General features: G+C 47.3%; 16 non-coding genes across 16 annotated transcripts; all 16 read left to right on the top strand.

Annotated features, from left to right (window-relative positions):
* Positions 1-984: 984 nt before the first annotated feature.
* Trnar-ucg (transfer RNA arginine (anticodon UCG)) lies at positions 985-1,057 on the top strand. Its single transcript has one exon. It is a non-coding gene; the product is annotated as a tRNA-Arg (tRNA).
* A 452-nt stretch (positions 1,058-1,509) lies between these two features.
* Positions 1,510-1,582, top strand: Trnak-cuu (transfer RNA lysine (anticodon CUU)). The gene has a single exon. It is a non-coding gene; the product is annotated as a tRNA-Lys (tRNA).
* Positions 1,583-2,472: 890 nt separating this feature from the next.
* On the top strand, positions 2,473-2,545 carry Trnar-ucg (transfer RNA arginine (anticodon UCG)). Its single transcript has one exon. It is a non-coding gene; the product is annotated as a tRNA-Arg (tRNA).
* A 1,413-nt stretch (positions 2,546-3,958) lies between these two features.
* Trnar-ucg (transfer RNA arginine (anticodon UCG)) lies at positions 3,959-4,031 on the top strand. The gene has a single exon. It is a non-coding gene; the product is annotated as a tRNA-Arg (tRNA).
* Positions 4,032-5,472: 1,441 nt separating this feature from the next.
* On the top strand, positions 5,473-5,545 carry Trnar-ucg (transfer RNA arginine (anticodon UCG)). Its single transcript has one exon. It is a non-coding gene; the product is annotated as a tRNA-Arg (tRNA).
* A 1,414-nt stretch (positions 5,546-6,959) lies between these two features.
* On the top strand, positions 6,960-7,032 carry Trnar-ucg (transfer RNA arginine (anticodon UCG)). Its single transcript has one exon. It is a non-coding gene; the product is annotated as a tRNA-Arg (tRNA).
* Positions 7,033-7,484: 452 nt separating this feature from the next.
* Positions 7,485-7,557, top strand: Trnak-cuu (transfer RNA lysine (anticodon CUU)). Its single transcript has one exon. It is a non-coding gene; the product is annotated as a tRNA-Lys (tRNA).
* A 760-nt stretch (positions 7,558-8,317) lies between these two features.
* On the top strand, positions 8,318-8,390 carry Trnar-ucg (transfer RNA arginine (anticodon UCG)). Its single transcript has one exon. It is a non-coding gene; the product is annotated as a tRNA-Arg (tRNA).
* A 452-nt stretch (positions 8,391-8,842) lies between these two features.
* On the top strand, positions 8,843-8,915 carry Trnak-cuu (transfer RNA lysine (anticodon CUU)). Its single transcript has one exon. It is a non-coding gene; the product is annotated as a tRNA-Lys (tRNA).
* A 2,369-nt stretch (positions 8,916-11,284) lies between these two features.
* Trnar-ucg (transfer RNA arginine (anticodon UCG)) lies at positions 11,285-11,357 on the top strand. Its single transcript has one exon. It is a non-coding gene; the product is annotated as a tRNA-Arg (tRNA).
* Positions 11,358-14,132: 2,775 nt separating this feature from the next.
* On the top strand, positions 14,133-14,205 carry Trnar-ucg (transfer RNA arginine (anticodon UCG)). Its single transcript has one exon. It is a non-coding gene; the product is annotated as a tRNA-Arg (tRNA).
* A 450-nt stretch (positions 14,206-14,655) lies between these two features.
* On the top strand, positions 14,656-14,728 carry Trnam-cau (transfer RNA methionine (anticodon CAU)). Its single transcript has one exon. It is a non-coding gene; the product is annotated as a tRNA-Met (tRNA).
* A 6,609-nt stretch (positions 14,729-21,337) lies between these two features.
* On the top strand, positions 21,338-21,410 carry Trnak-cuu (transfer RNA lysine (anticodon CUU)). Its single transcript has one exon. It is a non-coding gene; the product is annotated as a tRNA-Lys (tRNA).
* Positions 21,411-22,287: 877 nt separating this feature from the next.
* Positions 22,288-22,360, top strand: Trnar-ucg (transfer RNA arginine (anticodon UCG)). The gene has a single exon. It is a non-coding gene; the product is annotated as a tRNA-Arg (tRNA).
* Positions 22,361-22,810: 450 nt separating this feature from the next.
* Trnak-cuu (transfer RNA lysine (anticodon CUU)) lies at positions 22,811-22,883 on the top strand. The gene has a single exon. It is a non-coding gene; the product is annotated as a tRNA-Lys (tRNA).
* A 2,648-nt stretch (positions 22,884-25,531) lies between these two features.
* Trnar-ucg (transfer RNA arginine (anticodon UCG)) lies at positions 25,532-25,604 on the top strand. Its single transcript has one exon. It is a non-coding gene; the product is annotated as a tRNA-Arg (tRNA).
* The last annotated feature ends 15 nt before the right edge of the window (positions 25,605-25,619 follow it).

Raw genomic sequence — 25,619 nt, forward strand, 5'->3', positions numbered from 1 at the left:
TCGTCGTCGTCGTCGCCTCCGCTTCTGCAGAGGTAGCAAATGGCCATCGCAGCAAATGCGGCGAGGGAAACCCTGCCATCGATTCAGAATGCGCAATGTGTGTGGTCTTGTTTTCCTGTCTATGTCTGGTCGGTCTCGTAAGAGGTTGAATGTAACGAATGGGTGGGAAAGAGTAAGGGGCACGGCTGTGTGGATCGAAAACACAATTCCTCAGGGGCGTGAGCGTTTCGAGATGAGTCGTATATAAGTTGTACTTGGTCGTCAATGACCGTGTGGCCTAATGGATAAGGCTACGTGTCAGATGTGTAGCCAAGCAGTAATGGGTCGCCATAGCTGCAAATATTACTCGAAAATATGAAGTGTTGTCAGCTGAAGTCTGATGATTCAGACGACCGTACGGACGAAGTACGCAAAAGTGCCGCTAGGCGGCGCCTGTTTAGCTCAATGGTAGAGCATTGGTCTAGTAAACCAGGGTTCGTGAGTTCCGTCCTCACAGGAGGAAGACGAATCTTAGAAATCAGTTGCGCATCGTGGACGTATAGCAAACAGTATCTGTGATGAGGAACAATTAGCGACAGACGTATTATTAAGAATTACTCTCAGATGTGATTAAGGCGAATGGCGCAGATAAAGCATTTGCCAAAGTAGTACGGCATAAGGTGGGACGAGGCAGTCTGAATTACATTTTATAGATGTATTTCTCACAAATCTCAGAGCCTGTCGTCGTCGTCGTCGCCGCTTCTGCAGAAGTAGCAAATGGCCATCGTAGCAAATGCGGCGAGGGACACCCTGCCATCGATTCAGAATGCGCAAAGTGTGTGGTCTTGTTTTCCTGTCTATGTCTGGTCGGTCTCGTAAGAGGTTGAATGTAACGAATGGGTGGGAAAGAGTAAGGGGCAGCGGCTGTGTGGAACGAAAACACAATTCCTCAGGGGCGTGAGCGTTTCGAGATGAGTCGTATATAAGTTGTACTTAGACGTCAGTGACCGTGTAGCCTAATGGATAAGGCGTCGGACTTCGGATCCGAAGATTGCAGGTTCGAATCCTGTTACGATCGTGTTTTTCCAATTCTGAAAAAGAAACATATCGTTTTAATGTAGCAATTGATCAGTACGAAACCGTCTGAATGTTGCTGTTGACCATTCTGTGCTTGGAGATGGTCTTGAGCCTGAAACACACACAACAAGACCGGTGTTAACTAGCGAACTGGTCGGCAGAGTGCCCTCACCGAGAGTTTTGACTGGCACTTGCACATCTAAAACAACGTCGGAAAGTAACTCGTTCGGCTTTTGAGTCACATCAAGTATGTGTGTTAATTTTGACGCCGCTAACTCTGCAGATTGTCATGCAATTCCTTTACCTCTCAGAAATGATTATGAAATAAAAGTGAAGTACGTGACGAGTGTGACGTTAGGAAAACATTAGGCAGCATGGAGATATACTGTATGGGACCACCCAACCCTAACGAGTACAGTGTGATCTGCTACCCAGCAGGTATCCAACGAGGCTGCACGGCTAGCTCAGTCGGTAGAGCATGAGACTCTTATTCACAGGGTCGTGGGTTCGAGCCCTACGCTGGGCGGAATGGAATTTGTTTCCGCTGCAGATGTAAATCACCGATTTTCTGATTAACGTGATGTAATGGAAATAGCAACTTTAAAAATTGCCTACGTCTCCATCAGTCACAAGAAAACTGTATTTGTAGGTGAAGGTGATTTTGTAGACATGTGTGAAAGTCATGTTCTGAAGTGCAGGTTGTTTTGTTTGCAGAGAACATCGGCTACGTGTCAGATGTGTAGCCAAGCAGTAATGGGTCGCCATAGCTGCAAATATTAGTCGAAAATATGAAGTGTTGTCAGCTGAAGTCTGATGATTCAGACGACCGTACGGACGAAGTACGCAAAAGTGCCGCTAGGCGGCGCCTGTTTAGCTCAATGGTAGAGCATTGGTCTAGTAAACCAGGGTTCGTGAGTTCCATCCTCACAGGAGGAAGACGAATCTTGGAAATCACTTGCGCATCATGGACGTATAGCAAACAATATCTGTGATGAGGAACAATTAGCGACAGGCGTATTATTAAGAATTACTCTCAGATGTGATTAAGGCGAATGGCGCAGATAAAGCATTTGCCAAAGTAGTACGGCATAAGGTGGGCCGAGCAGTCTGAATTACATTTTATAGATGTATTTCTCACAAATCTCAGAGCCTGTCGTCGTCCCCGCCGCCGCTTGTGCAGAAGTAGCAAATGGCCATCGTAGCAAATGCGGCGAGGGACACCCTGCCATCGATTCCGAATGCGCAAAGTGTGTGGTCTTGTTTTCCTGTCTATGTTTGGTCGGTCTCGTAAGAGGTTGAATGTAACGAATGGGTGGGAAAGATTAAGGGACACGGCTGTGTGGAACGAAAACACAATTCCTCAGGGGCGTGAGCGTTTCGAGGTGAGTCGTATATAAGTTGTACTTGGTCGTCAGTGACCGTGTGGCCTAATGGATAAGGCGTCGGACTTCGGATCCGAAGATTGCAGGTTCGAATCCTGTCACGGTCGTGTTTTTCCAGTTCTGAAAAAGAAACATACCGTTTTAATGTAGCAATTGAGCAGTACGAAACCGTCTGAATGTTGCTGTTGACCATTCTGTGCTTGGAGATGGTCCTGAGAATGAAACCCACACAACAAGACCGGTGTTAACTAGCGAAATGGTCGGCAGAGTGCAATCACCGCGAGTTTTGACTGGCACTTGCACATCTAAAACAACGTCGGAAAGTAACTCGTTCGGCTTTTGAGTCACATCAAGTATGTGTGTTAATTTTGACGCCGCTAACTCTGCAGATTGTCATGCAATTCCTTTACCTCTCAGAAATGATTATGAAATAAAAGTGAAGTACGTGACAAGTGTGACGTTAGGAAAACATTAGGATGCATGGAGAGATTCTGTATGGGACCACCCAACCCAAACGAGTACTGTGTGATCTGCTACCCAGCAGGTATGCAACGAGGCAGCACGGCTAGCGCAGTCGGTAGAGCATGAGACTCTTATTCACAGGGACGTGGGTTCGAGCCCTACGCTGGGCGGAACGGAATTTTTTTCCACTGCAGATGTAAATTCCCGAATTTCTGATTAACGTGATGTAATGGATATAGCAACTTTAAAATTTGCCTACGTCTCCATCAGTCGCAAGAAAACTGTGATTGAAGGTGAAGGTGATTTTGTAGACATGTGTGAAAGTCATGTTCTGAAGTGCAGGTGGTTTTGTTTGGAGAGAACATCGGCTAAGTGTCAGATGTGTAGCCAAGAAGGAATGGGTCGCCATAGCTGCAAATATTAGTCGAAAATATGAAGTGTTGTCAGCTGAAGTCTGATGATTCAGACGACCGTACGGACGAAGTACGCAAAAGTGCCGCTAGGCGGCGCATGTTTAGCTCAGTGGTAGAGCATTGGTCTAGTAAACCAGGGGTCGTGAGTTCCATCCTCACAGGAGGAAGACGAATCTGGGAAATCAGTTGCACATCGTGGCCGTATAGCAAACAGTATCTCTGATGAGGAACAATTAGCGACAGGCGTATTATTAAGAATTACTCTCAGATGTGATTAAGGCGAATGGCGCAGATAAAGCATTTGCGAAAGCAGTACGGCATAAGGTGGGACGAAGCAGTCTGAATTACATTTTATAGATGTATTTCTCACAAATCTCAGAGCCTGTCGTCGTCGCCGCCGCTTCTGCAGAAGTAGCAAATGGCCATCGTAGCAAATGCGGCGAGGGACACCCTGCCATCGATTCCGAATGCGCAAAGTGTGTGGTCTTGTTTTCCTGTCTATGTTTGGTCGGTCTCGTAAGAGGTTGAATGTAACGAATGGGTGGGAAAGATTAAGGGACACGGCTGTGTGGAACGAAAACACAATTCCTCAGGGGCGTGAGCGTTTCGAGATGAGTCGTATATAAGTTGTACTTGGTCGTCAGTGACCGTGTGGCCTAATGGATAAGGCGTCGGACTTCGGATCCGAAGATTGCAGGTTCGAATCCTGTCACGGTCGTGTTTTTCCAGTTCTGAAAAAGAAACATACCGTTTTAATGTAGCAATTGAGCAGTACGAAACCGTCTGAATGTTGCTGTTGACCATTCTGTGCTTGGAGATGGTCCTGAGAATGAAACCCACACAACAAGACCGGTGTTAACTAGCGAAATGGTCGGCAGAGTGCAATCACCGCGAGTTTTGACTGGCACTTGCACATCTAAAACAACGTCGGAAAGTAACTCGTTCGGCTTTTGAGTCACATCAAGTATGTGTGTTAATTTTGACGCCGCTAACTCTGCAGATTGTCTTGCAATTCCTTTACCTCTCAGAAATGATTATGAAATAAAAGTGAAGTACGTGACAAGTGTGACGTTAGGAAAACATTAGGATGCATGGAGAGATTCTGTATGGGACCACCCAACCCAAACGAGTACTGTGTGATCTGCTACCCAGCAGGTATCCAACGAGGCAGCACGGCTAGCGCAGTCGGTAGAGCATGAGACTCTTATTCATAGGGACGTCTGTTCGAGCCCTACGCTGGGCGGAACGGAATTTTTTTCACTGCAAATGTAAAATCCCGAATTTCTGATTAACGTGATGTAATGGAAATAGCAACTTTAAAATTTTCCTACGTCTCCATCAGTCGCAAGAAAACTGTATTTGAAGGGGAAGGTGATTTTGTAGACATGTGTGAAAGTCATGTTCTGAAGTGCAGGTGGTTTTGTTTGGAGAGAACATCGGCTAAGTGTCAGATGTGTAGCCAAGCAGGAATGGGTCGCCATAGCTGCAAATATTAGTCCAAAATATGAAGTGTTGTCAGCTGAAGTCTGATGATTCAGACGACCGTACGGACGAAGTACGCAAAAGTGCCGCTAGGTGGCGCATGTTTAGCTCAGTGGTAGAGCATTGGTCTAGTAAACCAGGGGTCGTGAGTTCCATCCTCAGAGGAGAAGACGAATCTTGCAAATCAATTGCGCGTCATGGCCGTATAGCAAACAGTATCTGTGATGAGGAACAATTAGCGACAGGCGTATTATTAAGAATTACTCTCAGATGTGATTAAGGCGAATGGCGCAGATAAAGCATTTGCGAAAGCAGTACGGCATAAGGTGGGACGAAGCAGTCTGAATTACATTTTATAGATGTATTTCTCACAAATCTCAGAGCCTGTCGTCGTCGTCGTCGTCGTCGTCGTCGTCGTCGTCGCCGCCGCCGCTTCTGCAGATGTAGCAAATGGCCATTGTAGCAAATGCGGCGAGGGGCACCCTGCCATCGATTCCGAATGCGCAAAGTGTGTGGTCTTGTTTTCCTGTCTATGTTTGGTCGGTCTTGTAAGAGGTTGAATGTAACGAATGGGTGGGAAAGATTAAGGGACACGGCTGTGTGGAACGAAAACACAATTCCTCAGGGGCGTGCGCGTTTAGAGATGAGTCGTATATAAGTTGTACTTGGTCGTCAGTGACCGTGTGGCCTAATGGATAAGGCGTCGGACTTCGGATCCGAAGATTGCAGGTTCGAATCCTGTCACGGCCGTGTTTTTTTAGTTCTGATAAAGGAACATACCGTTTTAATGTAGCAATTGAGCAGTACGAAACCGTCTGTATGTTGCTGTTGACCATTCTGTGCTTGGAGATGGTCTTTAGCCTGAAACACACACAACAAGACCGGTGTTAACTAGCGAACTGGTCGGCAGAGTGCAATCACCGCGAGTTTTGACTGGCACTTGCACATCTAAAACAACGTCGGAAAGTAGCTCGTTCGGCTTTTGAGTCACATCAAGTATGTGTGTTAATTTTGACGCCGCTAACTCTGCAGATTGTCATGCAATTCCTTTACCTCTCAGAAATGATTATGAAATAAAAGTGAAGTAAGTGACGAGTGTGACGTTAGGAAAACATTAGGCAGCATGGAGAGATACTGTATGGGACCACCCAACCCAAACGAGTACAGTGTGATCTGCTACCCAGCAGGTATCCAACGAGGCAGCACGTCCAGCTCAGTCGGTAGAGCATGAGGCTCTTATTCACAGGGTCGTGGGTTCTAGACCTACGCTGGGCGGAACGGATTTTTTTTCCGCTGCAGATGTAAATTACCGATTTTCTGATTAACATGATGTAATGGAAATAGCAACTTTAAAATTTGCCTACGTCTCCATCAGTCGCAAGAAAACTGTATTTGAAGGTGAAGGTGATTTTGTAGACATGTGTGAAAGTCATGTTCTGAAGTGCAGGTGGTTTTGTTTGGAGAGAACATCGGCTACGTGTCAGATGTGTAGCCAGGCAGTAATGGGTCGCCATAGCTGCAAATATTAGTCGAAAATATGAAGTGTTGTCAGCTGAAGTCTGATGATTCAGACGACCGTGCGGACAAAGTACGCAAAAGTGCCGCTGGGCGGCGCATGTTTAGCTCAGTGGTAGAGCATTGGTCTAGTAAACCAGGGTTTGTGAGTTCCATCCTCACAGGGGGAAGACGAATTTTGGAAATCAGTTGCGCAACGTGGCCGTATAGCAAACAGTATCTCTGATGAGGAACAATTAGCGACAGACGTATTATTAAGAATTACTCTCAGATGTGATTAAGGCGAATGGCGCAGATAAGCATTTGCCAAAGCAGTACGTCATAATGTGGGACGAGGCAGTCTGAATTACATTTTATAGATGTATTTCTCACAAATCTCATAGCCTGTCGTCCTCGTCGCCGCCGCTTCTGCAGAAGTAGCAAATGGCTATCGTAGCAAATGCGGCGAGGGACACCCTGCCATCGATTCCGAATGCGCAAAGTGTGTGGTCTTGTTTTCCTGTCTATGTTTGGTCGGTCTCGTAAGAGGTTGAATGTGACGAATGGGTGGGAAAGAGTAAGGGGCACGGCTGTGTGGAACGAAAACACAATTCCTCAGGGGCGTGAGCGTTTCGAGATGAGTCGTATTAAGTTGCACTTGGTCGTCAGTGACCGTGTGGCCTAATGGATAAGGTATCGGACTTCGGATCCAAAGATTGCTGGTTCGAATCCTGTCACGGTCGTGTTTTTCCAGTTCTGAAAAAGAAACATACCGTTTTAATGTAGCAATTGAGCAGTACGAAACCGTCTGAATTTTGCTGTTGACCATTCTGTGCTTGGAGATGGTCTTGAGCCTGAAACACACACAACAAGACCGGTGTTAACTAGCGAAATGGTCGGCAGAGTGCCCTCACCGCGAGTTTTGACTGGCACTTGCACATCTAAAACAACGTCGGAAAGTAACTCGTTCGGCTTTTGAGTCACATCAAGTATGTGTGTTAATTTTGACGCCGCTAACTCTGCAGATTGTCATGCAATTCCTTTACCTCTCAGAAATGATTATGAAATAAAAGTGAAGTACGTGACAAGTGTGACGTTAGAAAAACATTAGGCAGCATGGAGAGATTCTGTATGGGACCACCCAACCCAAAAGAGTACAGTGTGATCTGCTACCCAGCAGGTATCCAACGAGGCAGCACGGCTAGCTCAGTCGGTAGAGCATGAGACTCTTATTCACAGGGTCGTGGGTTCGAGCCCTACGCTGGGCGGAACAGAATTTTTTTCCGCTGCAGATGTAAATTACCGATTTTCTGATTAACGTGATGTAATGGAAATAGCAACTTTAAAATTTGCCTACGTCTCCATCAGTCGCAAGAAAACTGTATTTGAAGCTGAAGGTGATTTTGTAGACATGTGTGAAAGTCATGTTCTGAAGTACGCAAAAGTGCCGCTAGGCTGGGGCCTGTTAAGCTCAGTGGTAGAGCATTGCTCTAGTAAACCAGGGTTCGTGAGTTCCATCCTCACAGGAGGAAGACGAATCTTGGAAATCAGTTGCGTATCGTGGCTGTATAGCAAACAGTACTGTGATGAGTAACAATTAGCGACAGGCGCAGTATTACGAATTACTCTCAGATGTGACTAAGGCGAATGGCGCAGATAAAGCATTTGCCAAAGCAGTACGGCATAAGGTGGGACGAGGCAGTCTGAATTACATTTTATAGATGTATTTCTCACAAATCTCAGAGTCTCTCGCGGTCGTGGTCGTCGTCGTCATCGTCGTCGCTTCTGCAGAGGTAGCAAATGGCCATCGTAGCAAATGCGGCGAGGGATACCCTGCCATCGATTCCGAATGCGCAAAGTGTGTGGTCTTGTTTTCCTGTCTATGTTTGGTTGGTCTCGTAAGAGGTTGAATGTAACGAATGGGTGGGAAAGAGTAAGGGGCAGCGGCTGTGTGGAACGAAAACACAATTCCTCAGGGGCGTCGCCGTTTCGAGATGAGTCGTATATAAGTTGTACTTAGTCGTCAGTGATCGTGTGGCCTAATGGATAAGGCGTCGGACTTCGGATCCGAAGATTGCAGGTTCGAATCCTGTCACGATCGTGTTTTTCCAGTTCTGAAAAAGAAACATACCGTTTTAATGTAGCAATTGAGCAGTACGAAACCGTCTGAATGTTGCTGTTGACCATTCTGTGCTTGGAGATGGTCTTGAGCCTGAAACACACACAACAAGACCGGTGTTAACTAGCGAAATGGTCGGCAGAGTGCCCTCACCGCGAGTTTTGACTGGCACTTGCACATCTAAAACAACGTCGGAAAGTAACTCGTTCGGCTTTTGAGTCACATCAAGTATTTGTGTTAATTTTGACGCCGCTAGCTCTGCAGATTGTCATGCAATTCCTTTACCTCTCAGAAATGATTATGAAATAAAAGTGAAGTACGTGATGAGTGTGACGTTAGGAAAACATTAGGCAGCATGGAGAGATTCTGTATGGGACCACCCAACCCAAATGAGTACAGTGTGATCTGCTACCCAGCAGGTATCCAGCGAGGCAGCACGGGTAGCTCAGTCGGTAGAGCATGAGACTCTTATTCACAGGGTCGTGGGTTCGAGCCCTACGCTGGGCGGAACGGAATTTTTTTGCGCTGCAGATGTAAATTACCGATTTTCTGATTAACGTGATGTAATGGAAATAGCAACTTTAAAATTTGCCTACGTCTCCATCAGTCGCAAGAAAACTGTATTTGAAAGTGAAGGTGATTTTGTAGACTTGTGTGAAACTCATGTTCTGAAGCGCAGGTGGTTTTGTTTGGAGAGAACATCGGCTACGTGTCAGATGTGTAGCCAAGCAGTAATGGGTCGCCATAGCTACAAATATTAGTCGAAAATATGAAGTGCTGTCAGGTCAAGTCTGATGATTCAGACGACCGTACGGACGAAGTACGCAAAAGTGCCGCTAGGCGGTGCCTGTCTAGCTCAGTGGTAGAGCATTGGTCTAGTAAACCAGGGTTCGTGAGTTCCATCCTCACAGGAGGAAGACGAATCTTGGAAATCAGTTGCGCATCGTGGCCGTATAGCAAACAGTATCTGTGATGAGGAACAATTAGCGACAGGCGTATTATTAAGAATTACTCTCAGATGGGATTAAGGCGAATGGCGCAGATAAAGCATTTGCCAAAGCAGTACGGCATAAGGTGGGACGAGGCAGTCTGAATTACATTTTATAGATGTATTTCTCACAAATCTCAGAGTCTCTCGTGGTCGTCGTCGTCGTCGTCGTCGCTTCTGCAGAAGTAGCGAATGGCCATCGTAGCAAATGCGGCGAGGGATACCCTGCCATCGATTCCGAATGCGCAAAGTGTGTGGTCTTGTTTTCCTGTCTATGTTTGGTTGGTCTCGTAAGAGGTTGAATGTAACGAATGGGTGGGAAAGAGTAAGGGGCAGCGGCTGTGTGGAACGAAAACACAATTCCTCAGGGGCGTGGTCGTTTCGAGATGAGTCGTATATAAGTTGTACTTGGTCGTCAGTGACCGTGTGGCCTAATGGATAATGCGTCGCACTTCGGATCCGAAGATTGCAGGTTCGATTCCTGTCACGGTCGTCTTTTTCCTGTTCTGAAAAAGAAACATACCGTTTTAATGTAGCAATTGAGCAGTACGAAACCGTCTGAATGTTGCTGTTGACCATTCTGTGCTTGGAGATGGTCTTGAGCCTGAAACACACACAACAAGACCGGTGTTAACTAGCGAAATGGTCGGCAGAGTGCCCGCACCGCGAGTTTTGACTGGCACTTGCACATCTAAAACAACGTCGGAAAGTAACTCGTTCGTCTTTTGAGTCACATCAAGTATGTGTGTTAATTTTGACGCCGCTAGCTCTGCAGATTATCATGCAATTCCTTTACCTCTCAGAAATGATTATGAAATAAAAGTGAAGTACGTGACGAGTGTGACGTTAGGAAAACATTAGGCAGCATGGAGAGATTCTGTATGGGACCACCCAACCCAAACGAGTACAGTGTGATCTGCTACCTAGCAGGTATCCAAGGAGGCAGCACGGCTAGCTCAGTCGGTAGAGCATAAGACTCTTATTCACAGGTCGTGGGTTCTGGCCCTACGCTGGGCGGAACGGAATTTTTTTGCGCTGCAGATGTAAATTACCGATTTTCTGATTAACGTGATGTAATGGAAATAGCAACTTTAAAATTTGCTTACGTCTCCATCAGTCGCAAGAAAACTGTATTTGAAGGTGAAGGTGATTTTGTAGACATGTGTGAAACTCATGTTCTGAAGTGCAGGTGGTTTTGTTTAGAGAGAACATCGGCTACGTGTCAGATGTGTAGCCAAGCAGTAATGGGTCGCCATAGCTGCAAATATTAGTCGAAAATGTGAAGTGTTGTCAGCTGAAGTCTGATGATTCAGACAACTGTATGGACGAAGTACGCAAAAGTGCCGCTAGGCGGCGCCTGTCTAGCTCAGTGGTAGAGCATTGGTCTAGTAAACCAGGTTTCGTGAGTTCCATCCTCACAGGAGGAAGACGAATCTTGGAAATCAGTTGCGCATCGTGGCCGTATAGCAAACAGTATCTGTGATGAGGAACAATTAGCGACAGGGGTATTATTAAGAATTACTCTCAGATGGGATTAAGGCGAATGGCGCAGATAAAGCATTTGCCAAAGCAGTACGGCATAAGGTGGGACGAGGCAGTCTGAATTACATTTTATAGATGTATTTCTCACAAATCTCAGAGTCTCTCGCGGTCGTCGCCGCCGCCGCTTCTGCAGAAGTAGCAAATGGCCATCGTAGCAAATGCGGCGAGGGACACCCTGCCATCGATTCCGAATGCGCAAAGTGTGTGGTCGGTCTCGTGAGAGGTTGAATGTAACGAATGGGTGGGAGAGAGTAAGGGGCAGCGGCTGTGTGGAACGAAAACACAATTCCTCAGGGGCGTCGCCGTTTCGAGATGAGTCGTATATAAGTTGTACTTGGTCGTCAGTGATCGTGTGGCCTAATGGATAAGGCGTCGGACTTCGGATCCGAAGATTGCAGGTTCGAATCCTGTCACGATCGTGTTTTTCCAGTTCTGAAAAAGAAACATACCGTTTTAATGTAGCAATTGAGCAGTACGAAACCGTCTGAATGTTGCTGTTGACCATTCTATGCTTGGAGATGGTCTTGAGCCTGAAACACACACAAGACCGGTGTTAACTAGCGAAATGGTCGGCAGAGTGCCCTCACCGCGAGTTTTGACTGGCACTTGCACATCTAAATCAACGTCGGAAAGTAGCTCGTTCGGCTTTTGAGTCACATCAAGTATGTGTGTTAATTTTGACGCCGCTAACTCTGCAGATTGTCATGCAATTCCTTTACCTCTCAGAAATGATTATGAAATAAAAGTGAAGTACGTGACGAGTGTGACGTTAGGAAAACATTAGGCAGCATGGAGAGATACTGTATGGGACCACCCAAACCAAACGAGTACAGTGTGATCTGCTACCCAGCAGGTATCCAACGAGGCAGCACGTCCAGCTCAGTCGGTAGAGCATGAGGCTCTTATTCACAGGGTCGTGGGTTCTAGCCCTACGCTGGGCGGACCGGAATTTTTTTCCTCTGCAGATGTAAATTACCGATTTTCTGATTAACATGATGTAATGGAAATAGCAACTTTAAAATTTGCCTACGTCTCCATCAGTCGCAAGAAAACTGTATTTGAAGGTGAAGGTGATTTTGTAGACATGTGTGAAAGTCATGTTCTGAAGTGCAGGTGGTTTTGTTTGGAGAGAACATCGGCTACGTGTCAGATGTGTAGCCAAGCAGTAATGGGTCGCCATAGCTGCAAATATTAGTCGAAAATATGAAGTGTTGTCAGCAGAAGTCTGATGATTCAGACGACCGTGCGGACAAAGTACGCAAAAGTGCCGCTAGGCGGCGCCTGTTTAGCTCAGTGGTAGAGCATTGGTCTAGTAAACCAGGGTTTGTGAGTTCCATCCTCACAGGAGGAAGACGAATCTTGGAAATCAGTTGCGCATCGTGGCCGTATAGCAAACAGTATCTCTGATGAGGAACAATTAGCGACAGACGTATTATTAAGAATTACTCTCAGATGTGATTAAGGCGAATGGCGCAGATAAGCATTAGCCAAAACAGTACGGCATAAGGTGGTACGAGACAGTCTGAATTACATTTTATAGATGTATTTCTGACGAATCTCAGGGCCTCTCGTCGTCGTCATTGTCGCCGCCGCTTCTGCAGAAGTAGTAAATGGCCATCGCAGCAAATGCGGCGAGGGAAACCCTGCCATCGATTCAGAATGCGCAAAGTGTGTGGTCTTGTTTTCCTGTCTATGTCTGGTCGGTCTCGTAAGAGGTTGAATGTAACGAATGGGTGGGAAAGAGTAAGGGGCACGGCTGTGTGGAACGAAATCACAATTCCTCAGGGGCGTGAGCGTTTCGAGATGAATCGGATATAAGTTGTACTTGGTCGTCAATGACCGTGTGCCCTAATGGATAAGGCGTCGCACTTCCGATCCGAATTCTGTCACAGTCGTGTTTTTCCAGTTCTGAAAAAGAAACATAGCGTTTTAATGTAGCAATTGAGCAGTACGAAACCGTCTGAATGTTGCTGTTGACCATTCTGTGCTTGGAGATGGTCTTGAGCCTGAAACACACACAACAAGACCGGTGTTAACTAGCGAAATGGTCGGCAGAGTTCCCTCACCGCGAGTTTTGACTGGCACTTGCACATCTAAAACAACGTCGGAAAGTAGCTCGTTCGGCTTTTGAGTCACATCAAGTATGTGTGTTAATTTTGACGCCGCTAACTCTGCAGATTGTCATGCAATTCCTTTACCTCTCAGAAATGATTATGAAATAAAAGTGAAGTACGTGACGAGTGTGACGTTAGGAAAACATTAGGCAGCATGGAGAGATACTGTATGGGACCACCCAAACCAAACGAGTAGAGTGTGATCTGCTACCCAACAGGTATCCAACGAGGCAGCACGTCCAGCTCAGTCGGTAGAGCATGAGGCTCTTATTCACAGGGTCGTGGGTTCTAGCCCTACGCTGGGCGGAACGGTATTTTTTTCCGCTGCAGATGTAAATTACCGATTTTCTGATTAACATGATGTAATGGAAATAGCAACTTTAAAATTTGCCTACGTCTCCATCAGTCGCAAGAAAACTGTATTTGAAGGTGAAGGTGATTTTGTAGACATGTGTGAAAGTCATGTTCTGAAGTACGCAAAAATGCCGCTAGGCGGCGCCTGTTTAGCTCAGTGGTAGAGCATTGCTCTAGTAAACCAGGGTTCGTGAGTTCCATCCTCACAGGAGGAAGACGAATCTTGGAAGTCAGTTGCGTATCGTGGCCGTATAGCAAACAGTATCTGTGATGAGGAACAATTAGCGACAGGTGCGTTATTAAGAATTACTCTCAGATGTGACTAAGGCGAATGGCGCAGATAAAGCATTTGCCAAAGCAGTACGGCATAAGGTGGGACCAGGCAGTCTGAATTACATTTTATAGATGTATTTCTCAAAAATCTAAGAGCCTCTTGCGGTCGTCGTCGTCGTCGTCGTCGTCGTCGTCGCCGTCGCCGCCGCTTCTGCACAAGTAGCAAATTGCCATTGTGGCAAATGCGGCGAGGGACACCCTGCCATCGATTCCGAATGCTAAAAGTGTGTGGTCTTGTTTTCCTGTCTATGTTTGGTCGGTCTCGTAAGAGGTTGAATGTAACGAATGGGTGGGAAAGAGTAAGGGGCACAGCTGTGTGGAACGAAAACACAATTCCTCAGGTGCGTGAGCGTTTCGAGATGATTCGTATATAAGTTGTATTAGGTCGTCAGTGACCGTGTGGCCTAATGGATAAGGCGTCGGACTTCGGATCCGAAGATTGCAAGTTCGAATCCTGTCACGGTCGTGTTTTTCCAGTTCTGAAAAAGAAACATACCGTTTTAATTTAGCAATTGAGCAGTACGGAACCGTCTGAATGTTGCTGTTGACCATTCTGTGCTTGGAGATGGTCTTGAGACTGAAACACACAACAAGACCGGTATTAACTAGCGAAATGGTCGGCAGAGTGCCCTCACCGCGAGTTTTGACTGGCACTTGCACATCTAAAACAACGTCGGAAAGTAACTCGTTCGGCTTTTGAGTCACATCAAGTATGTGTGTTAATTTTAACGCCGCTAACTCTGCAGATTGTCCTGCAATTCCTTTACCTCTCAGAAATGATTATGAAATAAAAGTGAAGTACGTGACGAGTGTGACGTTAGAAAAACATTAGGCAGAATGGAGAGATACTGTATGGGACCACCCAACCCAAACGAGTACAGTGTGATCTGCTACCCAGCAGGTATCCAACGAGGCAGCACGGCTAGCTCAGTCGGTAGAGCATGAGACTCATATTCACAGGTTCGTGGGTTCGAGCCCTACGCTGGGCGGAACGGAATTTTTTTCCGCTGCAGATGTAAATTACCGATTTTCTGATTAACGTGATGTAATGGAAACATCAACTTTAAAAATCGCCTACGTGTCGATCAGTCACAAGAAAACTGTATTTGAAGGTGAAGGTGATTTTGTAGACATGTGTGAAAGTCATGTTCTGAAGTGCAGGTTGTTTCGTTTGCAGAGAACATCGGCTACGTGTCAGATGTGTAGCCAAGCAGTAATGGGTCGCCATAGCTGCAAATATTAGTCGAAAATATGAAGTGTTGTCAGCTGAAGTCTTATGATTCGGACGATTGTACGGACGAAGTACACAAAAGTGCCGCTAGGCGGCGCCTGTTTAGCTCAGTGGTAGAGCATTGGTCTAGTAAACCAGGGTTCGTGAGTTCCATCCTCACAGGAGGAAGACGAATCTTGGAAGTCAGTTGCGCATCGTGGCCGTATAGCAAACAGTATCTGTGATGAGGAACAATTAGCGACAGGCGTATTATTAAGAATTACTCTCAGATGTGATTAAGGCGAATGGCGCAGATAAAGCATTTGCCAAAGCAGTACGGCATAAGGTGGGCCGAGGCTGTCTGAATTACATTTTATAGATGTATTTCTCACAAATCTCAGAGCCTGTCGTCGTCGTCGTCGTCGCCACTTCTGCAGAAGTAGCAAATGGCTATCGTAGCAAATGCTGCGAGGGACACCCTGCCATCGATTCCGAATGCGCAAAGTGTGTGGTCTTGTTTTCCTGTCTATGTTTGGTCGGTCTCGTAAGAGGTTGAATGTAACGAATGGGTGGGAAAGAGTATGGGGCAGCGGCTGTGTGGAACGAAAACACAATTCCTCAGGGTCGTGGTCGTTTCGAGATGAGTCGTATATAAGTTGTACTTGTTTGTCAGTGAACGTGTTTCCTAATGGATAAGGCGTCGGACTTCGGATCCGAAGATTGCAGGTTCGAATCCTGTCACGATCGTGTTTTTCCAGTTCTGAAAAAGAAACATACCGTTTTAATGTAGCAATTGAGCAGTACGAAACCGTCTGAATGTTGCTGTTGACCATTCTGTGCTTGGAGATGGTCTTGAGCCTGAAACACACACACAACAAGACCGGTGTTAACTAGCGAACTGGTCGGCAGAGTGCCCTCACCGCGAGTTTTGACTGGCACTTGCACACCTAAAACAACGTCGGAAAGTAACTCGTTCGGCTTTTGAGTCACATCAAGTATGTGTGTTAATTTTGACGCCGCTAGCTCTGCAGATTGTCATGCAATTCCTTTACCTCTCAGAAATGATTATGAAATAAAAGTGAAGTACGTGACGAGTGTGACGTTAGGAAAACATTAGGCAGCATGGAGAGATTCTGTATGGGACCACCCAACCCAAACGAGTACAGTGTGATCTGCTACCCAGCAGGTGTCCAACGAGGCAGCACGCCTAGCTCAGTCGGTAGAGCATGAGGCTCTTATTCACAGGGTCGTGGGTTCGAGCCCTACGCTGGGCGAACGGAATTTTTTTCCGCTGCAGATTTATATTACCGATTTTCTGATTAACGTGATGTAATGGAAATAGCAACTTTAAAATTTGCCTACGTCTCCATCAGTCGCAAGAAAACTGTATTTGAAGGTGAAGGTGATTTTGTAGACATGTGTGAAAGTCATGTTCTGAAGTGCAGGTGGTTTTGTTTGGAGAGAACATCGGCTACGTGTCAGATGTGTAGCCAAGCAGTAATGGGTCGCCATAGCTGCAAATATTAGTCGAAAATATGAAGTGTTGTCAGCTGAAGTCTGATGATTCAGACGACCGTACGGACGAAGTACGCAAAAGTGCCACTAGGCGGCGCCTGTTTAGCTCAGTGGTGGAGCATTGGTCTAGTAAACCAGGGTTCGTGAGTTCCATCCTCACAGGAGGAAGACGAATCTGGGAAATCAGTTGCGCATCGTGGCCGTATAGCAAACAGTATCTGTGGTGAGGAACAATTAGCGACAGGCGTATTATTAAGAATTACTCTCAGATGTGATTAAGGCGAAAGCCGCAGATAAAGCATTTTTTTTTTAAAAAAAAAAAAAAAAAAAAAAAAAAAAAAAAAAAAAACCTTTATTCATCATTAATAATAATAATTATACAATATTAACCCACTTCCTTAATAGCATTAGTGGGTCGTAATATTAATACATTTATTATTGTTTCATGCAGCATGCTACAAAATATGATGTGCTACAGGTTACTACAACAATGGGCATTATACTAACTATCCCTACTACTTAAGAAACTATTACTATCACTAATTGCTAATTTCTACACCTGCAGCGTCACATATGTGCCAGTAGAATATATAAACCTACTTTGCAAGCCTTGCTCTTCGGGCTAACCCCAAAGAGCTTGCCCCCGGCACTGGGCTGGCCAAGATGTTAACTCGCTGCAGTTCCATAACCTAACATAATATCCTATTCTAAGTCCTACGGAGCTAACTTATCCTAAGTCAAATCCGGTGCATCTCTAAGTCGGTGAGATTAACCCCTCCTCCCCCTAATCCTGCGCGCGGCGGATCCCAACTGTGATGTAAGTCGGCCAGTCCGCGCGCTGGCGGTATGGGAAAAGGGATCTAGACAATATCGGTGTTCATTTCACATTCTTAGTTAATCTCCCTCAGATATTCATTTAACACTTTCCGTGATACCTCGTTGGCCAGAGTATTAATCATCTGAAAAGTGTCTTCACGTCTGAGGAGTTGATACGTGTCATGGTTCGGTAGTCCGTCTCGAAGTGTAGTCGCTACATCATTGAAGAGAGGGCACTCGTAAATCACATGATCCGGAGTGCCTTCCGGCGCGCCACAGTCACACGCTGGCGTAGCCCTCTTCCCAAACCGACATAAGTATGTCGGGTAGGGTCCATGACCAGTGAGAAAATGGATCAGTCCCCGTGTTGGCTGAAAGTACTTCATTTCTAAGCGCTCCCTCACGTTCGGCAAGAACTGAAAGGTTCTGCGACCGGTTTCTTCTGTCTCCCAGGACCCCTGCCAAAGTTCTTCCCCCCTTCTTCTAATCCCCCTTTTGTCCTCTACCCTCACACCCATGATTTCTTCTATTTTCCCCTGGTTCCCTTTTTTTGCCCAATACCAGGCTGCTTGCTCCCTAATCTTGATGTCAAGTGGGCAGAGCCCCATTATGACTAATAGGGCCCCTCCTGGAGATGTTCTATAAGCGCCCACAGATCTTAGAACCATGCTTCTCTGAACCCTTCTCACTGCCATGGCGGGCACAACCCTCGTGAGTCTGTGTGCCCAGACCCCGGAGCCGTAACCCACTACTGAAGTTAGGATACTATTGTGATAAAGTTTAATGAGATGTGGAGGTAGGTGAAATCTTTTGTGTCCTATGGAAATGAGGTTGTTTAATATTTGCAGAGCTTTTTGGGTTACAGTTTCAATGTGTTTTCCGAAGTTCCATTTCTCATCAATGATGACTCCTAGGTAACGTGTGTCTCGTCTTCGCAATACCGGTGTGCCGTCAATTCTGACCGTAGGGTTCCTGATTAGTTGTCCTTTAAGTTGTAAGTATGTCGATTTGCTTGGTGATATGGTCATTTTCGTGGTGTGGGACCACTGTAGGAGTCTGTCTAACGCTCTCTCTATTTTAGGTTCTATGTCCTCTCGGCTACGGCCACCGACAATCAGGAGGAGGTTATCAGCGTAGGCTATCACCTCTAGCACATCCTCACTTCGTTGCAGGCTGTCTAGTAATGGCTCCATGTGGATGTCCCAAAAGAGCGGCCCTAGGACCGATCCTTGGGGACATCCTTTCGTGACAGCTTTCCCTACCCTTTCGCTAGGGGATGATAGCCAGACGTCCCGATCCTCACAGTAGCTCCTCAGGCAGCCATATAGCGGCCCTGGACACTCCTTCTCCCGCAAGCAGGAGAAGAGCGAGGGCCACCACAGGTTGTCGAAGGCGCCACTGATGTCCACCATGATGCCCACCACGTATTTGTGCAGGGTTGAGCCACAGACCTCGGCCGCCAGGGCGACTGCATCAGATGCCGACCGCCCCGGCCTGAAACCGAATTGCCTACTGCTCATCCCGCACAATACTCTATGTGCTGCCAGTCTGTCAGCCAGCAGTTTTTCCAAGATTTTTCCAAACAAATCTAACAGGCAGATCGGCCTGTACGACTTTACTTCTGCAGGATCCTTGTCCGGTCCCTTCTTAATGATGACGACGTTCCCAGTTTTCCACCTTCTTGGGAACTGTTGTTGCCTCAGGCACTCATTATAGAGGTGGGTAAGCGGGGCAACCAGCTGGGGTGTCAGGAATTGCACCACCTCCGCCACAATGCCGTCTGGCCCAGGAGCTTTGCCTCTTTTAAGTTGCTTTATGTGGGTCGCCACCTCCTCTTCTGAGAAGGGGTAGACCGCCGTGTCATTATTATATATTTCACGGTCTTGTTCTCGCAATTGCCGTTGTCCCTCTGTCTCCCCATCCGCATTGTCATCAGGCAGCAGGGACCGGAGGAGGACCCCAGCAGTCTCCTGCCAGGACTCCGTCATCCTGTCCCCGTGCCTGACTGTAGATAGCTCCATAGGAGAGCGGATTTTCTCCCTGACTAATTTATAGGGGAGTCCCCATGGATCCAGAGCTAGCTGGCTGAGCACATAGTGTTCCCAGCTTCGCCTTCTGACTTCACGTAGTTCACTCTGGAACCTCTGTTTTGCCTCCCTGTACGGCAATTGCCACCTTTGTCTCTCCTGCCAGACGACACTGCGCTGGTAGTGCCTCCTTAGCCTCCTGACAGATTGGCGTAGATCTTCCAGTTCAGGCGACCACGGTGACGGAGAAGCCGCCATGGCCTTCCTCCTGATCGGTACAGCAGCCCTCACCGCCCTGGTTACTGCAGTTACTAGTTCATCTGCTCTGTTGTCTACGTTTATGTCTTGTTGTATGTCATCTTCCGGTAATGGAGGAATGTCGCACTCCCTCGCCAGGCGTTCCCAGTCAGCTTTCCTGTAGTTAAATTGTATTTCCCATCCCATGGCCCAGCGGCACTCTCTCTCCCCTACTGTGAAAGTTATTAAGTTATGGTCGCTAGTGGTGGCGTTTCCTACTACTTTCCAATTTTGAATGATGTTTGTTACATTTGGTGTCACGAGAGTGACATCAATATTTGTACCCTGCCCTCCTCCTGCCGTGTAGGTAGGAGGATTACCAGGCCTGTTGGCCACCACGAGTTGCGACGCCATAATGTATTCTTCCACCTTTTCTCCATTTGCGTCTCTTGTGCCACTGAACCATAGGGGGGACTTGGCATTAATATCAGCTGTTATTACAATTTTCCTTCCCCGCAACGCCGTGGTCACCCTCATCAGGTGGTCTAGGTGTATTTCAATGTCATCTCCATACAGGAAATACATATTAATGATGGTGATGATTCCTGCTGGAGATTGGAGCTCCACGACGTTGCAATGGGGAGTTGTAAACTGAGAGAGTGTGATTACTCTCACGAGTTTGTTTGTAATTATGATTGCCGCCCTTGGGTCTTCTCCTCTGCTTATTACTTGCCATGTGGCGGCAGCAAATGCGACTTTCCCAGCTTGGGAGTACGGCTCCTGCAGACAGAGCACATCCAATCTCCTCTCCTCCACCTCCCTTCGGAGTTCCTGCATCACAAGTCGACTATTATGAGTGTTTAGTTGTCCTATGTTTATTTTGGTCATTATGGAAAGCATTTGCCAAACCAGTACGGCATAAGGTGGGACGAGGCAGTCTGAATTACATTTTTAGATGTACTTCTCACAAAACTCAGAGCCTCTCGCGGTCGTCGTCGTCGTTGTCGTCGTCGCCGCCGCCGCTTCTGCAGAAGTAGCAAATGGCCATCGTAGCAAATGCGGCGAGGGATACCCTGCCATCGATTCCGAATGCGCAAAGTGTGTGGTCTTGTTTTCCTGTCTATGTTTGGTCGGTCTCGTAAGAGGTTGAATGTAACGAATGGGTGGGAAAGAGTAAGGGGCAGCGTCTGTGTGGAACGTAAACACAACTCCTCAGGGGCGTGGTCGTTTCGAGATGAGTCGTATATAAGTGGTACTTGGTCGTCAGTGACCGTGTGGCCTAATGGATAAGGCGTCGCACTTCGGATCCGAAGATTGCAGATTCGAATAATGTCACGGTCGTGTTTTTCCAGTTCTGAAAAAGAAACATACCGCTTTAATGTAGCAATTGAGCAGTACAAAACCGTCTGAATGTTGCTGTTGACCATTCTGTGCTTGGAGATGGTCTTGAGCCTGGAACACACACAACAAGACCGGTGTTAACTAGTGAAATGGTCGGCAGAGTGCCCTTACCGCGAGTTTTGACTGGCACTTGCACATTTAAAACAACGTCGGAAAGTAACTCGTTCGGCTTTTGAGTCACATCAAGTATGTGTGTTAATTTTGACGCCGCTAGCTCTGCAGATTGTCACGAAATTCCTTTACCTCTCAGAAAGGATTATGAAATAAAAGTGAAGTACGTGACGAGTGTGACGTTAGGAAAACATTAGGCAGCATGGAGAGATACTGTATGGGACCACCCAACCCAAATGAGTACAGTGTGATCTGCTACCCAGCAGGTATCCAACGAGGCAGCACGGCTAGCTCAGTCGGTAGAGCATGAGACTCTTATTCACAGAGTCGTGGGTTCGAGCCCTACGCTGGGCGGAACGGAATCTTTTTCCGCTGCAGATGTAAATTACCGATTTTCTGATTAACGTGATGTAATGGAAATAGCAACTTTAAAATTTGCCTACGTCTCCATCAGTCGTAAGAAAACTGTATTTGAAGGTGAAGGTGATTTTGTAGACATGTGTGAAACTCATGTTCTGAAGTGCAGGTGGTTTTGTTTGGAGAGAACATCGGCTACGTGTCAGATGTGTAGCCAAGCAGTAATGGGTCGCCATAGCTGCAAATATTAGTCGAAAATATTAAGTGTTGTCAGCTGAAGTCTGATGATTCAGACGACCGTACGGACGAAGTACGCAAGAGTGCCGCTAGGCGGCGCCTGTTTAGCTCAGTGGTAGAGCATTGGTCTAGTAAACCAGGGTTCGTGAGTTCCATCCTCACAGGAGGAAGACGAATCTTGGAAATCAGTTGCGCATCGTGGCCGTATAGCAAACACTATCTGTGATGAGGAACAATTAGCGACAGGCGTATTATTAAGAATTACTCTCAGATGTGATTAAGTCGAATGGCGCAGATAAAGCATTTGCCAAAGCAGTTCGGCATAAGGTGGGACGAGGCAGTCTGAATTACATTTTATAGATGTATTTCTCACAAATCTCAGAGTCTCTCGCGGTCGTCGTGGTCGTCGTCGCTTCTGCAGAAGTAGCAAATGGCCATCGTAGCAAATGCGGCAAGGGACACCCTGCCATCGATTCCGAATGCGCAAAGTGTGTGGTCTTGTTTTCCTGTCTATGTTCGGTCGGTCTCGTAAGAGGTTGAATGTAACGAATGGGTGGGAAAGAGAACGAAAACACAATTCCTCAGGGGCGTGGTCGTTTCGAGATGAGTCGTATATAAGTTGTACTCGGTCGTCAGTGACCGTGTGGCCTAATGGATAAGGCGTCGGACTTCGGATCCGAAGATTGCAGGTTCGAATCCTGTCACGATCGTGTTTTTCCAGTTCTGAAAAAGAAACGTACCGTTTTAATGTAGCAATTGAGCAGTACGAAACCGTCTGAATGTTGCTGTTGACCATTCTGTGCTTGGAGATGGTCTTGAGTCTGAAACACACAACAAGACCGGTGTTAACTAGCGAAATGGTCGGCTGAGTGCCCTCACCGCGAGTTTTGACTGGCACTTGCACATCTAAAACAACGTCGGAAAGTAACTCGTTCGGCTTTTGAGTCACATCAAGTATGTGTGTTAATTTTGACGCCGCTAGCTCTGCAGATTGTCATGCAATTCCTTTACCTCTCAGAAATGATTATGAAATAAAAGTGAAGTACGTGACGAGTGTGACGTTAGGAAAACATTAGGCAGCATGGAGAGATTCTGTATGGGACCACCCAACCCAAACGAGTACAGTGTGATCTGCTACCCAGCAGGTATCCAACGAGGCAGCACGGCTAGCTCAGTAGGTAGAGCATGAGACTCTTATTCACAGGGTCGTGGGTTCGAGCCCTACGCTGGGCGGAATGGACATTTTTTCCGCTGCAGATGTATATTACCGATTTTCTGATTAATGTGATGTAATGGAAAATGGCAACTTTAAAATTTGCCTACGTCTCCATCAGTCGCAAGCAAACTGTATTTAAAGGTGAAGGTGATTTTGTAGACATGTGTGAAACTCATGTTCTGAAGTGCAGGTGGTTTTGTTTGGAGAGAACATCGGCTACGAGTCAGATGTGTAGCCAAGCAGTAATGGTTCGCCATAGCTGCAAATGTTAGTCGAAAATATGAAGTGTTGTCAGCTGAAGTCTGATGATTCAGACGACCGTACGGACGAAATACGCAAAAGTGCCGCTAGGCGGCGCCTGTTTAGCTCAGTGGTAGAGCATTGGTCTAGTAAACCAGGGTTCGTGAGTTCCATCCGCACAGGAGGAAGACGTATCTAGAAATCAGTTGCGTATCGTGGCCGTATAGCAAATAGTATCTGTGATGAGGAACAAATAGCGACAGGCGCATTATTAAGAATTACTCTCAGATGTGACTAAGGCGAATGGCGCAGATAAAGCATTTGCCAAAGCAGTACGGCATACCTTACCTCGGTCTTCAGCAAGGTCCTGGACCTTCTCCTTCACCGCACTCACCTCCTCTCCGAACAACTCAACTCCCGTCGCTCCGCCATATTCCTCTCCCGTGACCTTGAACGCGCCTATGACCGTGTGTGGCATTCTGGTCTCCTCTTCAAGCTCCAAACCTTTGCTCTTCCTATTAACTACGTCCGTCTGATCGCCTCCTTCATTTCCACCGCCCTTCCTATGTCACTATCCACAACACTGATTCCTACACCTTCTACCCCTCTGCCGGTGTGCCCCAAGGTTCCGTCCTTTCCCCTCTTCTTTACCTTCTTTATACGGCGGACATGCCTCCACCTGCACCCCCCATTCACTTTCTCCAGTACGCCGATGACACCGCCTTCCTTGCCCTTGCCCCCACCCTGCAACGCTCCCAACACCTTCTCCAATCCCATCTTGACCGGTTCACCTCTTGGTGTAACCAGTGGTTGCTCAAGGTCAATCCTTCCAAGACCCAGGCAATCATCGTAGGCAAAACCACCCCTTCCTTCCGTCTCCTTGATTTCTATCTTACCATTTATGGCCGTCCTATTAACCTCACACCCACCCTCAAGTACCTTGGCGTCACCCTTGACCGTCGCCTCTCCTGCACCCCTCATCTCTGGACAATCCAAGCCAAGGCACGCTCCCGACTCCACCTCCTGAAGCTCCTTTCTGGCCGCACATGGGGTCTGGACCCCTCCACCGTCCTCCACACCTATAAATCTCTCATCCGCCCTATCCTCTGTTATGCCCATCCCGCCTGGATCTCTGCCCCGCCTACCTTTTACAAATCCCTTCAAATCCTTGAACGGCATGCACTCCGCCTCGCCTATCGCATCCGCCTCCCTTCCCCCACGCGGCTCCTCTATGACCTCATCCCCTTCCCACACCTCCTCCTCTTCCTCCAACGGATACGGATCCTCTACACCTCCCGCAAGCTTGATCCTCCCCACCCGCTTGTCTCTTCCATCCTCTCCCACCCCAACCCACTGCCGCGCCTGTACTCCTGTATCCCACCTGCTCTCCATCTTCACCCTCTCCACACCCTCTCCCAAGGTGGCTTCCGCCGACTCCCCCTCCCGGATGATGCCCTCCTCCCCTCCATCTACCCCTCCTACCAACTTTGAGCCTTGCCTTCCCCTCTCCTCTCTTTTTCCTGTGGGCACCCTCTCTCCCGTCTCTCCCTCCCTCTCTCCCTCCTTCCATCCTTACGTCCCCTCCCCCTCCCCCTGGGCTTCCACCCCCCTCTTTTCGTTTTCTCCCCTCCTCCTCCCTGGCATCCTATCTCCCCCTCCCTCCTTTCCTCCCCCTGTTTTTCAATTGGCAGGCCCCCAGCTTTTCGGTGTGGACAGTGACCCTGCAAGCGCCGAAGCCCATCTCCGCAGTGTCCGTGTCTTTCGTCCCGTCTGTGCCTCGAGTGTTTCTTCGTTTTCTGCTCCACCGTTCACCTGTGCTAGTGTTCTCTGTTCCGTGCTGTGCTGAACGTTTTTTTTTTTAAACTGAAACAGTGCTGCGTCGGTGAACGACTTCAATTCTTTTTATTCTCTGTTGTCTTCTGATTTTTGTCCTCCATGTCTGTGTTTTGAGATTATGTCTTCCTGTTTTTATCTCTTGTATGTTTCTTGTGGCCGAAGAGCGGCATATTAGGCCGCTGCCGGCCTACCTTTGTAGGTATAAAATGACAATAAAGGAAAAAAAAAGTACGGCATAAGGTGGGACGAGGCAGTCTGAATTACATTTTATATATGTATTTCTCACAAATCTCAGAGCCTCTCGCGGTCGTCATCGTCGTCGTCGTCGTCGTCGCCGCCGCCGCATCTGCAGAAGTAGCAAATGGCCAATGTAGCAAATGCGGCGAGGGACACCCTGCCATCGATTCCGAATGCTCAAAGTGTGTGGTCTTGTTTTCCTGTCTATGTTTGGTCGGTCTCGTAAGAGGTTGAATGTAACGAATGGGTGGGAAAGAGTAAGGGGCAGCGGCTGTGTGGAACGATAACACAATTCCTCAGGGGCGTGGTCGTTTCGTGATGAGTCGTATATAAGTTGTACTTTTTCGTCAGTGACCGTGTGGCCTAATGGATAAGGCGTCGGACTTCGGATCCGAAGATTGCAGGTTCGAATCCTGTCACGATCGTGTTTTTCCAGTTCT

The sequence above is a fragment of the Schistocerca gregaria genome, chromosome 10, assembly GCF_023897955.1.
Source record: "Schistocerca gregaria isolate iqSchGreg1 chromosome 10, iqSchGreg1.2, whole genome shotgun sequence".
Classification (NCBI taxonomy): Eukaryota; Metazoa; Arthropoda; class Insecta; order Orthoptera; family Acrididae; genus Schistocerca; species Schistocerca gregaria.